General features: G+C 51.0%; 1 protein-coding gene across 3 annotated transcripts in view; it reads left to right on the top strand.

Moving 5' to 3' along the window:
- Positions 1–15,046, top strand: part of PTPRA (protein tyrosine phosphatase receptor type A) — a 74,108-nt gene that overhangs the window by 4,743 nt on the left and 54,319 nt on the right. For 2 of the 3 annotated variants that reach the window (XM_068679559.1, XM_068679557.1), the window contains exon 2: positions 8,670–8,790. The exons of the other annotated variant lie outside the window; for it this stretch is intronic. The gene's annotated coding sequence lies outside the window, so the exon portion shown is untranslated. The remainder of the gene's footprint in view (positions 1–8,669; positions 8,791–15,046) is intronic. 3 annotated transcript variants of the gene reach the window in all.

Genomic DNA, 15,046 nt, shown 5'->3' with positions numbered 1-15,046 from the left:
GACGCGCGGATAATCCTCCAGATTTTCTCTCGAGGAGGCTTTAAACCTATTTAGTTACAGACAGAGAGATGTTCTTAATCCCAGGCGCCGTGTACAATTTGCATCCTCATTCAGCCGGCGGGTCGGGGGCGAGGCAGGGGCTTTGACTCGGTGGCAGGGGCTTGTTTTTGGGTACCCTGGTGGCTGGAAAACCACCTTGGAGGTGTTGTTGTGTGTCGATTGCTGTCTGAATTTGCATTTGGGCTCCGGCAGCCTGCACAAGCTGGCAAAATCACCCCGGGCAGGCTGTCCACCTGCCCTTAGGGTGATGGAAAAACCTTTTCTGCAGCATTACCTTCTTATAAAAATCTTTAACCAGCTCATCTGGCATCGTTTTCATTCCTGGACTCATCTAATTGCTTAGGTAATATTTTATTTTATTTTATTTTATTTTATTTTATTTTATTTTATTTTTTTTACTTTGAATCCAGCGGGGAGCTGGGGGTGAGAGCTCCAACCCAGCCCCTAGTGAGGACTTTTGGGGCAGTTTGAGGCGAAGTTTCTCGCTTATTTATGGAGATAAGTGAGAAAGGATGAGTCTGAGCTCGATTTCCATCATCCAGCAGTTATAGGATTAGTGGCACGGGGAAGGTGCTGTGCCTACCGGGAGCTTCATTTCGGGCTGTTTGGTGTCCCAGAGCTTAAGAAACGTGGTGCAGAACGGAGATTTAAGGGATCTCTTGATGCTCGGTGTTGAATTTTTCCGGCTATAGGGTTGAAGATCTGTTTAGGGGGTTGAGTGCACATCAGGGACATAAAACTGCCTTCCTGCTGCCCTCCTTCCTGCAGCCTCTGCTCTGGAAGGAATCACGGTTCTCCTACTGCTTTCCCTCGACTTTTATTTATTTATTTTTATTTTATTAAGCCTTTTCTTGCATGAGAGCCAGGCTGCACCAAGCCTGGGCTGCCGACCTGCATCCCTGTTACCCGAGAGCTGCTCCATCAGAGGTCTGCCACTATTAAAATTCCCCCTCAAATGAGTCTTTCGGGGACCTTTTGTAGCCCTTCAGTGTTCTTCTGTGTATTTTACGGCCCCAATTTATCTGTGGTTGTCTGATGTGCCCCCAGATGACCCCTGGGTGCTACGTTAGAGTCAATTTTATCATTTTTTATAACCTTACCTCACCTGGTTTTGGAAGCTGGGAACTGATTTCGCTTTGAAGCGGTCAAATCATTGAATAAAACGCTTTAAAGCTTACGAAGGATTCAAAGCACCTTCTCCAAGTCGCTCCCGTGGTGGGTCTGACCCCAAACCCTGCCTCTGGGCTCTGTCCCAGTTGCAGGGGCGCTGGGCACAAGTCGGAGACCTGGGGAAAATGGGGACGGAGAGGTATGGAGAGGAGGAACTGGCTGTTTGCAGTGCCTAAACCCATTCTTATTAATGAAAGAGCCGCTTTAGTCCATGTCTGAGCCCAGGTTTGGTTTGTCCTGGTGTGGACCTAGCTCTGAAATCCATGGGTTTGGGATTATTTCCTTGCCTTTTTGCCGCAGAGCCCGGCACAGAGGATGCGTTATTAAGAATAAGGCGCCAAACCTCATCATCTTTCAAAGTCAGGCTTAGCAGATTTCAGTGCTTTGCTCCTGTTGGCACGTAGCAGAGGTGAGCCGATGCAAGATTTTGGTGTTTTGGGGTTTTTAAAAGCTTATTTCTCTGTTCCCTCTTTCCCGCACGTGCCGGACCGCCTCTGATTTAGGCTGAGCCAGCTCAGGCAGGGGCGGCTGTGGGATTGCCTGGGCACGGGGTGGTGGAGAAGGGAATTTGCTCCTGGTTTCACTTATTTATCCTTAACATCTGATGCAGAGGACCCCGAGTAACCCACAGCAGGGCTTGTGACTGCGCCGGGTGCCCCGACCGCCTGCCTTCCCCTCCTTCTGCTGGGAGGAGGTGGAAATGTGGAAAGCAGATGTGACCCGCCGAGGAGATCTTGTTTAACTCTCTGGATCCAGCTGTTCCCAGCTTGTAGGGCTAATTTCCACTCCGGGTTATCCAAGAACTACATCTCACAAGATGTGTCGGGGACGAGGAGCTGAAGCTGCCTTGATTTTAGCCCCGTGCGTGTTGCTTTAGTCGAGGAAATTCGGATATTTTTTCTAAGACGGCTTTCTGGGAGGGATGCTCTTCCCTTGCAGGAAGGCAGGGGCAGCCCCAAAATCTTCCTGGCATGTGAGCAGCGAGCTCTGAAGGATGGGTCTGAGCTTCCCTAACTCCATGTGAAAAGCAAGCTGTTCCTGCAGCCCCTGCCGGCTGCCGTGTGACGGGAGATGCTGTAATCAGGCTGCGCCGCTAATTGCCTTTATGATGAGAAAGGCAGAAGAGCCTGAAATTAAAAAAAAAAAAAGTTAAAAAAAAAAAAACAAAACAAAACCAAAAAACCAACATTGCTTTTGACATTTGCAATCGGTCTGGGCAAAGCATTAGGAAACGGCGTGCTCCGGGGGCCGAGGTGATCTCATCCATCTGATTTTGAAGCAACAAGCTCCCGTGGAAACTCTTTTTTTTTTTCTGTGCCTATTCCAACGCTGCTGCCCTGCTCTCCCCCACACACCGTCCTGGTGTAGCCAGCGAGCCTGGTTAAATTTTTGGGCTTGTTATTTGAGTTCCTATCTGCCTCAGCCCCGTTCCCAAGTAATCAGTAGGAAAGGAAGAGGAAGAAAAGCTGCTGGAAGCGCTCTGGAAATCTGCCTGCATCCAGAGGAAAGCTGCTCACCTTCAAGCAGTTCGCCCCACACCTTGGCTCTTCTGGCTTCTGTAGGGCTTTCAGCCCTATAGGGACGTGTCAGGGTGAGGGTCCAGCATTCATCAGTGCTTTTTGGGTTTATTTTTGAGAGAGGGGTCTGGTGAACGGATCTGTGAACTTGAATTTCGCCATCGCTGCTCCGTCGTTCCTTGGACGAAGCGATCCTGATGCCTGATGCTCCCCCTGCTTCACAGACCCCAATTCTCCCTCCTGGTAGACCCGTAGGGTTGTGCAGGATGGAGCTGGGCCAGGGCAAACCCCAAGGGTCAGACGGCCCCGGAGCTGTGGGATATTGGAGCCAGAGCCCAGCAGCTCGGGGAGGGATTTTGCTCCTTTTCGTAGCCACCCCCTGGGTGGGATTGAGCCCAAGGGGGCTTGGTCTTGCAGTTGGGGTGCGAACAAACCACCTGCACCAAATTCCTGAAGGTTTCCCTTCAGTAAGGGTTTGGTTTTCCCCCGTTTGGCTTGGTCGAGGCGCTGGGCTCGTTTCTCCTGCGTAATCCGAGGTGTGGCTCGGGCTTTCCCCAGGGGGCTGGTGCTCGCTTGCTCCCATTCTTCCTCCCTCCTGCTACACGCAGAGAGGACGAGAGGCTGAATTTCCAACCTCTGATTCGTGCTGGGCTGTTCAGGCGTGCATGAAGCAACAGAGGAGACGCTTACGTGGAATCGAGCGCATCCCCTCTGCCTCTGGAGGCTTTAAAATTGTTGAAAGACTTCAATTTTGGTGAAAGCCACCCAGAGGAGTGAAACCCTGCGTCCTCCTGACCCGGGAAGAAAAGAAAACTGAATCTCGAGCGGGGGGAGTCGTGGTGGTGTTTTTCTCGTTAGCTGGGGTAAATGAGCACCCCAGGGCTCTCAGCAGCGTGTGCTCAGTGGCTTCCTGGTGTTCTGCAGCCTTGTAAACGAGCAGAGCTTGTCCTTGCCTCTGTCCCAGTGCCGGTTTTCCTCCCGACCCCTTCCCTTTCCCATTTCCAAGTGGCAGAAGCAGCTTGCCCTGCTTGCTGTGGGCGCTCCCTGTGCCTCTCCATCTCCCCCGTCCCATCCCTGGCTCTGCTCAGGGACAGAGAGGTCCCGCTCCTAGGTTTTAGTACTCATTTTTTATTATTATTGCTTCCTTCAAAGCTTTTAGAGACGGAGTGTGCGTTCGCAGGAGTGTCGGGATGCTTCGTGTTGGCAGGAGGCTGCGGTGTGGCTCTTCCAAACATGAATTTTGGGCATCCTGGCTCCAAGCAGTGGCCTTGGGGAGCTCCAGCTGGGCTCTCCATGGATAAATCTCCATAAATCATCATTCAGCACTTCATTTGGGTTGATTGCCACATCATTTAAAGCACGACAGAGTAAATACTGTGAGCATTTATGGGGTCATGGCTTTACGGTGCCTACCTAAAGCCAGGCAGAACGGCCGATTTAGGGCAAACTCACACCGAACTCCTACATTTATAGGTTTTTTTTTTTGTAAGGCCTCAGTGTCTCGGGCCCATCCTTTGCATCCAGGACGTTCACATCTCTCGGTGCTCGTCCCTTCTGCCTCCGAGGAGAACATAAGGACGCGTGGGGATGCTGCAGGGGAGCGCGTGTGCCCGGCTGCCTTGGGCTCACGCAGCAAGCGCCGTATGGAAAAGGGTGCTCGTGGGTACGGGAAGCAGCCGGGCTGAAGGCAAAGCAGATGGGGCGCACAGACTGAACGAGCCTGTTGAGTTTGTGCTTTATGAATTAGCCACGTTATCAGGAGTCATCTGTATTTTTCTTTCTTTTTTTTTTTTTTTTCTCCCTCTTTTCAAACCAGTTCTTCTCGCTTCTCGGCCCGCGCGGAGCGCTAATGAGGAGCGCGGCGTGAAGCTGGGAGGTTTGTAGGGCGCTGCTTGTTTGTGTTGGTGTGGGTTAACGCTGTGAAACCCGGGCTGACAGCCCCAAATGTCCCCTTTTGGGGCCGCCGGCAGCCTCTCGGGAGCGTGCCACCGGCCGTGTGAGCGCCTCCGTGCCATGGGGCGAGCTGCCCGGGGGCATCGTGCACCCCTGGGTGGTGGCTGGATAAACTCGTGGAAGGGTCCCGTGGCCAAAACGAGTCCGTGCTGGAGCCTGGGAGGTATTTTGGGGTGAAAAATACCAAAATGCCTCTGGGCAGCACTGAGCAGAGCCTGGCTCCGACCTCTCCGCACCTCCCTGCGGGGCTTGGTGGGCATGGAAGGGATCCCAAACCCTACTCGGAGGGGGATCCCAAACCCTCCTCGTCCCCAAACCGAGCAGCCCCAGCTCTCCTTTGTGCCTGCACAGTGTCAGCCACCCTAACGGGGTGCTGCTGGCTCGTATCAGTGAGTTCATCAAGTCCCTGGGCACAGGGATGCTTCCTTCCTCCTTTTTTTTCAGGTTCCTCGCTGCTGCTGAAGGGACGTGGGGCTCGGTTACCTGCCCTGCCTGGTGCCTGCGAAGATTAAACCCCAAATAACCCTTAAAAGGGTGGCGAAGCATTAGAGGCACAGGATGAGCAGCGCGGGTCTGGTTTGAACCCAAAACTTTTAATTTTTGCCTGGCAGCTCGGGCAGAGCAAGGTGCCAGGCAAAACTCAGCCTCTGTCGGGGCTGACAATCCCCCACGTGTTTTCATTACAACCTTTCCATTTTTTTCCCTTTTTATTTTTTTTTTAATAGGTCTTTTCCGGCTTGACTCATTCTCGCTGTAATTGTAACCTTTGCTCCTGGGTGGGAAAAACAATTATTTGGCAGGGCATCGGGCTGGGAGTGGGGTTTTGTCGCTGCCTTTCGGCTTGGCGTTTGGCAGGTCGCTTTTTTACGAGCGTTTTGGGGCTGGAGGTTGTGGTCCTGGTCCTCAGAGGTTAAGAGAGCCGGGCTTATGGCTCTGTAAATTTATAGATTTTATAAATTAGGAGAAAAATGGTGAATCTGGGTGCAGCTGGCATGTTTGGAGACCTGTGTTCTTTACCAAAAATGATTTTTTTTAAGCTAAGATCAAGCTGGGGTCCCAAGAAACTTTGCTCTTTGAGCAGCCAACGCTGGAACCTCCTGGGGATGCTCCTGGTCGAGGTGTTGTGTCCCCATCCCTTTTTTCACCCTTTTTTTTGGACATCAATGGGGACCCGAGCTCCTGAGCCAGGCTCTGAGTCTCGCATCCCATTTTGGGGAAGAAGAGGGGACACCAGAGCTTGTTTGGCACCTTCTTTTGCGTAATTCTTGCATTCTTGCAGGTGGGATTTGGGGACGTTCAGGGTTCTCAGAGATCTGGGGATGGGTCCAGCCCTCTGTAGGGGGATTTGTGTGTATAACAGAGCGAGATTTCACAACCTGCAGTGCCCGGTTGTTGGATGCAGCGCTGTTTTCTCTCCGTTTTCCCCCCTCGCTTCCTCCTTTCACCTTCCCAGATGTCTCCTTGGAGCAAACACCCGGGACTTTGATTGTTCTGCTCCTTTTCTTTCTGGGATAAATGCGTTTTGTTTGATTTTTTTTTTCCCAAAGCCTGGTTTCCTAGAGCTCTGCAAAACGCTGGCCTTTGAAGGATTTGTTGTAAAAGGCAGGGGAGGGAACCCTAATTCAGGTGCATCTCATTATCTTTTCCTCCTCTAATTATCTCTCCATCCTTTAACGACCCACTGAAGCTACGAACGAAGGACGCTGATTTCTGGCTGTGAATGCAGGGTTAATTCTTAAACAAAGCTGCTTCAGAACGGCTTTTTTAGGCTTTTTTTTTTAATCTTTAGGGGGAAGGAAGGCGCAGAGCTCCTAAACAAACAGCACCCAAACAAAACGCAGTCTTGGGCTGTCACTGCCGGTGGATCCCTGCGTGGTTTTGCTTTCCCCCAGCCGAGCGGGTGGGTTTGTTGTGAATTCTCGCCCTGCTCTGATTTGATTTTTTATTTTTTTTTTATTTTTTGGCAGCCCTGGGAGTTCCTTAAACCTCCTCTGCGAGAGGCTCCCGAGCACGGAGCTGCCTCCGGGCTCCTTTTGGCTTGGCTTCGAGCTTCTGCTTCCAGATCCCTGCCCCGCTCCCTCTGCTGCTGGCTGGGCTGGGGCTGGAGCACCCCGCTGCTTCCCCACCCCAGTTTGAACTGGTCGGACTGGGAACCCAGGCTCTCCCATCACCAGCACGAGGAGCCCAGCTGTATCCGAAACCCTCGCATCTTTTGGGCAGCTTCTTGGCTTTGGAGGCTGGAAAAAATCAAAACTCAAAAAAAAAAAATCAAAGTATTACCCAAGGAAATAGGGGAAAATTCTCCCTGCTGCCTTTTCCCTCTCGTTTCTCGTTCGTTTGCCCGGCCCTAATTGGGCTGTGATTGATCACTGGCTGAGCCCCAGCACCAGTTTGGGGTTTGGGTGGTGGGATTTGGGAGCAGTGGGATGGGAAGGGATGGCTCTGTGCTGCTGGGATGCTGCGGTCGGGTGGTTTACGCTGCAGGCAGTCCCTCTGAAGTCAACGGGATTTGGAAAGCGTGAAAATCAGCACGGGATCGGGCATTTTCCTAGAAAAACGGGGAATATTTTATGTTGCTTGCATATAAATTGCTTGTAATCAGCCTGCAGGGACACAGTGGGTCCTTCTAATCGCACGGTCGCCCCTTGCACTCCCAAAGTTTTTCTCCTTCATGTTTTAAACCCCTGGAAAAATAAATTCATGGGGGATTTCCATGGATGCTGGCAGGCTGGGGAGCCGTGGTGTCACCGTGGTGAGGAGCTGGGCTCGTTTTTCCCCCTCTCTCTCATTTGGAGGCTCCGGGGTAATTAGAGGGAGCCTGCCCTGCTGCACGGCCGGGCTGGGAGCTGCCGTCAGCAGGCTTGGGTGCCTTGGAGGGGAATGCAAAGCAGTGGGGTGGGCGGCCGGGGACGAGGGAGCAGATGCTGAGCTGCTTCCTGCCTGCGTCTGCAGCACGAGTCCCTTAGGACTTGCAAAATACCAAGAATTGATCTCTCGAGTGCAGGTGGAGGAGCTGCCGTGGCAAAACGTCGCGGTGGAGCGGGGATATTGAGCCCCCAGCTCCGTGCCGGGCACAAATGGGATTTTGCTGTCTGTAGGTGCTGGATGTGGAGCTCCCTGCCCAAAGAGATGTGTTTGGGGCTCACCTGTGCTGCTACGGCTGGGATTGGGGGTTAAATTTCACCAGGATTTTTTATATTTATATATTTTTTTTGATATATGTGTATGCTTATAAAACCACATGGCTGAGAAAAATCGCCAGGCCCCATTGACCTCGTTGCCAAGGGGATAATTCGCCCGTCCCTCCAGCAGCTTGACGCAAGAGCTGGTGTTTTCCTGGCCTCCCCAGTGCCGTGCCCACACCTCCAGGAGAGCCGCCTCTGCTCCCTCAGATGGCCCGGGCGATACATCCCTGATTCGGCCCCGGAGCGATTTCCGCGAGCCGAGCGGGGCTTTGAAGGCGCCTCGTTGCTCATCAGCCCTGCAGATGGAAGGGAAAAGGTCCGGCTCCTCTTCCCATCGTGCTGGCTGACCACAGGGCACCGCTCCTGCTCGCAATCCTTGCCTGGAAGAGGGGCTGAGGCCGTGTTCCAGGTGGCACTCCGGGTTCGGATGCGAAATTTGGCATGGCTGGAGATCTCCCCGGCTGTAGGGCAAGCGTGGTCCTCATCGTGCTGTCTGTAGGACAGCACAAAGCTGGGTTTAATTAGGTGAGCGGGCAGCCTTAAGCTTGTCCGAGCTGTGCTCTTCAGCTTTTTTTTACCCTCCGTGGCTTCTGCAGGCTGGGGTGCCTCTGGGTGAGCTCCTGGTCCGGGATCTCCGTGCGCTCGATTCGCGCCCAGCTTGGTGGGATGGTCCCCGTCATTCCCAACCCCCCTCCAGGCTTCGGGGCAAGAAAATAAAATAAAATACAAAATAAAACATCTGATTTGTGGGAACCAGTTATAACGGGGTGCTTCTCTGTTGCAGGGTGCCTTGGGAATAATCATCGGCCTTGCTAAGGATCGGTCGCGTGCCGGTGGGATCCCCAAGCGGAGAGCTTTGGCCGTCTGCCGGGGAGGCGAGCAGCTGGAGGAGCGTCCCTTTTGAGGTAAGGCAGCCACCTTAACGGGGTGCTTTTGGGGTCTCCAGCCTTTTTAGGTTTACGAGCTGGTGGATTCAGAGCTCTGAGCCTTACAGCATCCGCACGGCAAAGCCTGCGCTCCGTCTTCCCCACGTTTGAGCTGAACGAGCAGGGTTTGCTTAGCTGGGGGGGTTCCTTTGGTTTGATGCGAGCCTTTTGTTAATCCTGTGCTTCATTTTTATTGAATGAAGACGTTAACTCACGCTGCAAGGTGTGCAGAGCGTGGCGTTGATGTTTGCAGTGTTTTAAAGAGGGTTTTTCTCAAGGCTTTGCTGCTTTGAGCGCACGAACGAGCGTCAAGTGGAAATACGCCACTCTGCCATCACCTGGGTACGTAATTCTAGCATCAGGGGGCTAGTTAAGGAGGAGGAAAGAGGGAAAAAAAAACCTTTTTGATGCAGAGGAGGTCACGGAGGATGAAGGAAGGTTGTGGAGTAGGGAGCGATGTTACCCAGCGTGGTGGCGAGTTAAAAACCGCCCTCCAGCAGGGAGGCTGTGGGCAACTGCTCTGAATGGAGCTCTTCCCATGGTCTGACTGGAGGAGAACTTTGAGAAATGGTATTAAAAAAAAATAAATAAATCTTGCTGCAAGGTTGCTTGTTGGGGATTTGATGCCAGCCGAAATGGATTTGATGCTCGGGTTGCGTTTCTGGAGCAGCAAATGGAGATGCGTGTGTGAAACCTGGTGATTTTTACAAACAGGCTCTTTTCTTAAAGCGTTTTTTGTTGCTGGGGCTTTCATGTATGTAGGCTCACGCTGCCCGGGGATGAAGTTTGTATATGTGGTTTGGTATTTCCTTAAAACTTGCACATAGGTTCCTGTTGACGCTGCGAGCTTTGCAAACTTGACCAATTTATGGTTTCGCGCAGAAATTCTTTGAATTCTTTTGCAAACCCGGTGTGATAACCCCTGTTCCAAACTGAAGGGACTTGCAGCTTTCATGGGGGGACTAAATGCTTCCCTTTGAATCCCCGTGATACTCAGCAGCGCGTTCCAGGTCCGTGAGTGTGTGTGTGTGTGAATTTTGTGTTTTGCTATGTGTATTTTTTCGTCTGCTTGGCTCCCTTTCTGATTTGGGGAAAAAGCTGATTGAGGTCAAGAGCTGAAATAACCCTCCTGGCTTACTGAGAGGTGGCGACTGTCCTAGAAGAGTGGCTTTGGTTCCTGGTGCATGTTTCCTCTGAACCCAGGGAAGGATTAATTAAGCTCCGTGAGGCTAAAGTGAGAGCTATGGAAGAAAATTGCCCGCAATACTCACCCTTAACAGCCTCGGATGTGTTTTATACTTATTTTTTTCGATGTATAAAACGTATAGAACCCTTTTTAGAGAAGTGAGAGCCTGAGGATGCTCAAGTATCTCTCAAAACACTACAGGTTGTATCGTAATGCAGTGCCTGTGTGCTCTGCTGCCTGCTCTCAGGCAGCAGCTTTCTCAGAAGACGTGCTCTGGATGCGCCTATCGAGGCCTCTCGGTGGTTTGGGGAGGAAAATTGGAAAAGCTGGACTCACACAGAGAGGAGATGCTTCGGGAAGGGCTGCGTGGTTAGGCTGGCCAGCACAAAGTCTCAGAGAAATAACTGGGGTGTGTGGGAGGTTTGTGGCGAAGCCAGGCACGGATGTGATGTTGGCTGGAGCTGAGCAGCGTGGAGCCGTGAGTAGACCAACAGTACTTACAATCCTTGGTGAGAACCTTCTGAACGAGGTGCAAGGCAAGTCGCTGGCTCTTTTTGTCAGCCCTTCCAGCACTGTCACGTTTATTCCAGCTCAGATTTCCCGTGGGGTGTGAAGCTGGCAGCCCAGGCAGTGTGCGTCTGCAGGGCGCAGGTAAGATTTCAGAGGTTGGATGTGAAACCCAAGGGGTTCTGTGTTGGAAACCTTGGGCTCCCAGATATCTTCGTGCTCCCTTCTTCTGGAAGCTCCTCGGTAGAGATCTTCGTGCTCTCGTGGTTCCTGAAGCAGGATTTTTCTGATTGCTCTTCTGTTCTCACATCATCAGGAGCAGTGCCCCTCATCCTGGCCGTGGCTCCCATGGCAGGCGTTGCTGGAGCTCCTGTCTCCATCAGAGCTGCGTTTCCCTGGTGGACGAGCTACTGGAGAAGGAGGAGAACAGGATTAAAAAGTGTTGCATGAAGAGTGCAATATTAAATCTAATCCTTTGATCAAAGACAGGTTTGTGGTAGCAGGGCAAGGTCGAGATTCTTCAAAACATTGATCTGAAAAAACATTAATCTGAACTTTCCTCCCCCAAAAGAAGGATGATTAAATCGATCTCTCTGGGCTGTGCACGAGCTCAGTTCCCCACTTGCAAACAACCACAGGCAGCAGAACCCAAACCACGACGTGAGCAGAGGGAAGGAGGGCAGGGGATGGAAACAGCCCCATGGCACCGCTGCCTCCCCCCTGGTGCACGGTTGGGATCCCTCATCTCCTGCCTGGGCTGCTGGCACTCACTCAGCACCTCCAAGACATGCTCACTTTTCCAAAATAATGGCTTTCCAACATCCCAACAGCTTTATAAGAAGGGTGGGGGGGAAATGCTGGGGCATAAGCGAGCATTGTTCGGGGTTTTCTCTCCGCGCCGTGGTGCCGCTCTCCTGCTCCCGTACGGGCTCTTCTCCTCCCCGAGCCTGGGGCCACCAGGCTTACATAAACAGTTGTGTTTAGAGAAATCGAGCGCATTGTTCAAAAACACTGTGGTATTTCAGTGTTGTGCTAGCCCGGAGGATGTGGCAGGGAGGCAGTTTCGTAGGAAATCGAGCTTTCAGAATCGGCGGCGAAGGCGAGCTGCGGGTCGGAAGCTGCGTTTTTAGGATCGGTGCCAGCAGACGTTTCTTGGAAACCCTTCCGCGTGCAGCAGGGCTGGAGGTCTTGATTTGAACTCGAGATGATAAACCACTGAGGTTTTGGCAGGGCAGCGTTGTTTGGATGCCTTGTTCTTGGCCTTTCTTGTTGGGTATATAGGTGAAAGCCCTGCCCGGGCTGGCTCAGAAACTTCCGTCCGAGTTCGCAGCAAACAATTTTCCACTGAATAAGGAAGTTGTTTTTTGTGAGTGAAACGTCTCTGGTTTTTTGGATGGAATTCTCCAGCCCTTTGGCAACACCCAGGCTATTTTTCTGAATCAGACCTACCCTCTAGGGGCATATTTTTTCTTCAAGCTGCTGTTCTTCTGTGTCTGTGCTCTCCGACGAGTAGTCTGGCTGCACGCTTCCTTGGCCCATAAGGGAAAACAGTCCAGTGGGTCACCTGCCTGTCTGCATCTCATGTCCTTCACCTGAATAGAAAATATTTTTGTTGTTGTTGTTTTTTGTTTGTTTTTTGGTTTTGTTTTCTGGTAAATCTCTTCTTTTGGGCAGAGAGCAGGGAATGGATATGTAATATCTTGACCAGATCCAGCACTGATGGTTTTTTCCCCCTTCAGCAGGAATCCTTCAGCACTGTTGCAATGGAAGTAACACTGACCACTACTATTTGCCTTTAAATTCCCCCAAATTACCCTCGATTTCTGATCACTTAGAGGTTTAGAGGCTTGCAACGTGGCAAGATGCAGAGGTAGCAGGGGGAACTCGCTCGTGGCCGCTCCTGGAGGCGAGTTACCTGCTTGCACCTTTGGGCACGTCCTCGTGCAGAGAGCAGCAATGCTCAGAGGTTTGGTTTTGGCTCCCCCAGAAGCTGGAGGAATATTTGAAGAGTTAATGGAAAAGGGACAAATGGCAATTAGCCTTCAGCCTGGGTAAGACTTCTCTTGGTCTCTTTTTTTATACTGACTTCTCAAAATCCCGTCCTTCGATTTATCAGGACACCTTAAAATTTACATGGAGAAGAGGGGAAAAAAAATCTCTTCCTCACTGCAAGGGCTGATTTAGCATCTTTGAAACCCCCATGAGAGCAATTTGTCAGAACACCTTGGGGATTGCGGAGAGCTGAGCCTAGCTGAGTTTGGTTGGAGCTCCCCCATATCAGCAAGAAGCAGTGGGAGCAGAAATCTTTTTTTTTCCAGTGACTGCACGGGCTAAGAAGGGAAATTTCCTGAAGGTTTGGCATCCTCACTAACTTCTGCTCTCCGAGGAGGCCCTGAGAAAAGGCAGTTGTGCTGGGAAGCTGGTAAGGGCAGGCAAGTAGGTGCACGCACCGGCACGCATACCCACGTAGACATGCACGGTGCTCTCCCAAATAGCCTACAACCTGAGAAAACGGAGATAAAATCAAAAGACAACCGACGTTAATTACGCTTTCAAGGCAATTGGAAATTGGAAAAATGCTGGGTTGAAATCCTGTGGGTTTTGTGTCCTCCCAGCGAGGTTTCTGGTGCTGAGCGTGGGGAGGAAGCCTTGGTGGCTGCGGTCGCTGGTGTTGTCAGTGGAGACTATCACCTCATGCTGGGGTCAGATGATGACAGCTTTTGGGTTAGGGATGACACAGATGCTACCACCAAAACACAGTTATCATCTTCTTGTGTCAAATTCCGCCTTACACCACTTGGCTGCTTGCTGGATGTGTGCTTTCAGGGTGGAGGAAGCCTCCCCTTGCTCTTTAAACTGCACGACACAAATTTGGATTCAGTATAAGCTTGGCTTTAGATTAAAAACCAACAAGAAATTGTTCTGAAATACAACTGAACTTCTTCCACCCACACACTTTTCCGTTTCTTCCCCTTCACACAAAATCTGCCCTGCATTTTGTGTTTTGGACAATGGGGAGATGGCTAGCCTAACTTTGCATGCTGAATGAGCTTCCCAAAAGAGCCCTTAGAAGAATCACAGAATTATTAAGATTGGAAAAGACCTTCAAGGTCATCTGGTCCAACCAAGAAGGCACATCCTGAGGAGTCTTGGATGTCCCTGTGCTTTACAGAGGAATAGGGATGTGACCAAACTCTTCCAAATGCCAGATGTTGGACACCTGGGGTTTACAGGTGAGCTGGTGTGGAGTATCCGAATTAGAAATCCATCGTGATGGGTCAGAGCCTTGCTTCCTGCGGTGTGAACTTGAGAAGCAAAAGGAACAGCCGTGTGTAAAGAACCCAAGTCTTCGGGGAGATAACAAAATACAGACATGAGAAGCTGTGTGGGACAGATCTTCTTGCCATGCCCTTCTATGCTAGTGTGATCTGAGGCCAGGAGCTGGCTTCACTATTTTCCTGAAGTCATGTTGTGTTGAAGTACCATCGAACGTGAAATTGTACCAGGCATTTTCTGCTTTGTTGGTTTGAGCATTCATTCAGGATTTTATTTACCAGTGGAAGCACGTGGTACTGTTCAGAAGATAACACACGCTTGGTTTTTTATCCCTTAAGCTGGAAGATCTTCCTTCAAAGAATCATAAATAAAACAAGACAGCACATCGTAACAGATATTAGGGGATTTTTTTTTTAAAAAGTCTGCTTTGGCATAGTTTTTTTCCTCTGGCATCTTCACTCGGGTTCTGCAATCAGTAATGCTGAGGAGGTTTTGTGGAAAGATGCAGGAGTTGATAGGACTTCCCCAAGGGTGAGAACTTCAAGAGCTGGGACACGAACGCTAATCTCATTAATTCCGGCTCCACACTTCACCATGAGATAATTATTCTGTTTGATTAATCCGCTCCATGCCTCTAAAGCCATAATGCTCCGTATGCATTGAGGAATTCTACTGCAAGTCCACATCTGAGCATCGAGGAGCTGTCTGCTACCCCTGGCACCTTTCTGCTTGCACTAGAGTACACATATGTGTGTATTAGCCTTGGCTGGCCTTAGTCTCATCTGATTACCAGAGCTGAAAAACTCTGTGTATTGCTCATTCTTCATCGTTTTCACATAGAAAATAAATGAGAATTTAAAAATAGTGAGTAAAATGTTGTGTTCTTGCAGCTTAGTTCCTGCGGATACAAGAGTGGGAAGGGTGCGCCTCTTGTGTTTATCAGCCCGCTGTCCCAAGTAGCCTTCGAAACCATTGAGCAATTGCAGCCACACTTGAGAAACCTCGAAATCTTCCAATCTTGCAAGTGCCATGAGAACTGAGCAGCACGGAGGTTGGGTGGAGAGCTCAGCACGCTTCCCAGGCTCGATGGAAGGGCTGCAGTGTGAACTTCCCGCTTACCTGCCAGCAGGGAATCACAGAATCGGGTTGGAAAAGACCAAATCCAGACATAACTTCAACAAATCCACATTTGGATCGTGCAGGATGACACCAACCTCCTGGCTGAGGTCGTGGTGCTTCCGGAGCCGTGTGTGATACTGGACAGTC

The sequence above is a fragment of the Anas acuta genome, chromosome 4 (genome assembly GCF_963932015.1).
Source record: "Anas acuta chromosome 4, bAnaAcu1.1, whole genome shotgun sequence".
Classification (NCBI taxonomy): Eukaryota; Metazoa; Chordata; class Aves; order Anseriformes; family Anatidae; genus Anas; species Anas acuta.
Note: the sequence above shows the minus strand (reverse complement) of the source record. Positions and strands in the feature narration are given on the sequence as shown.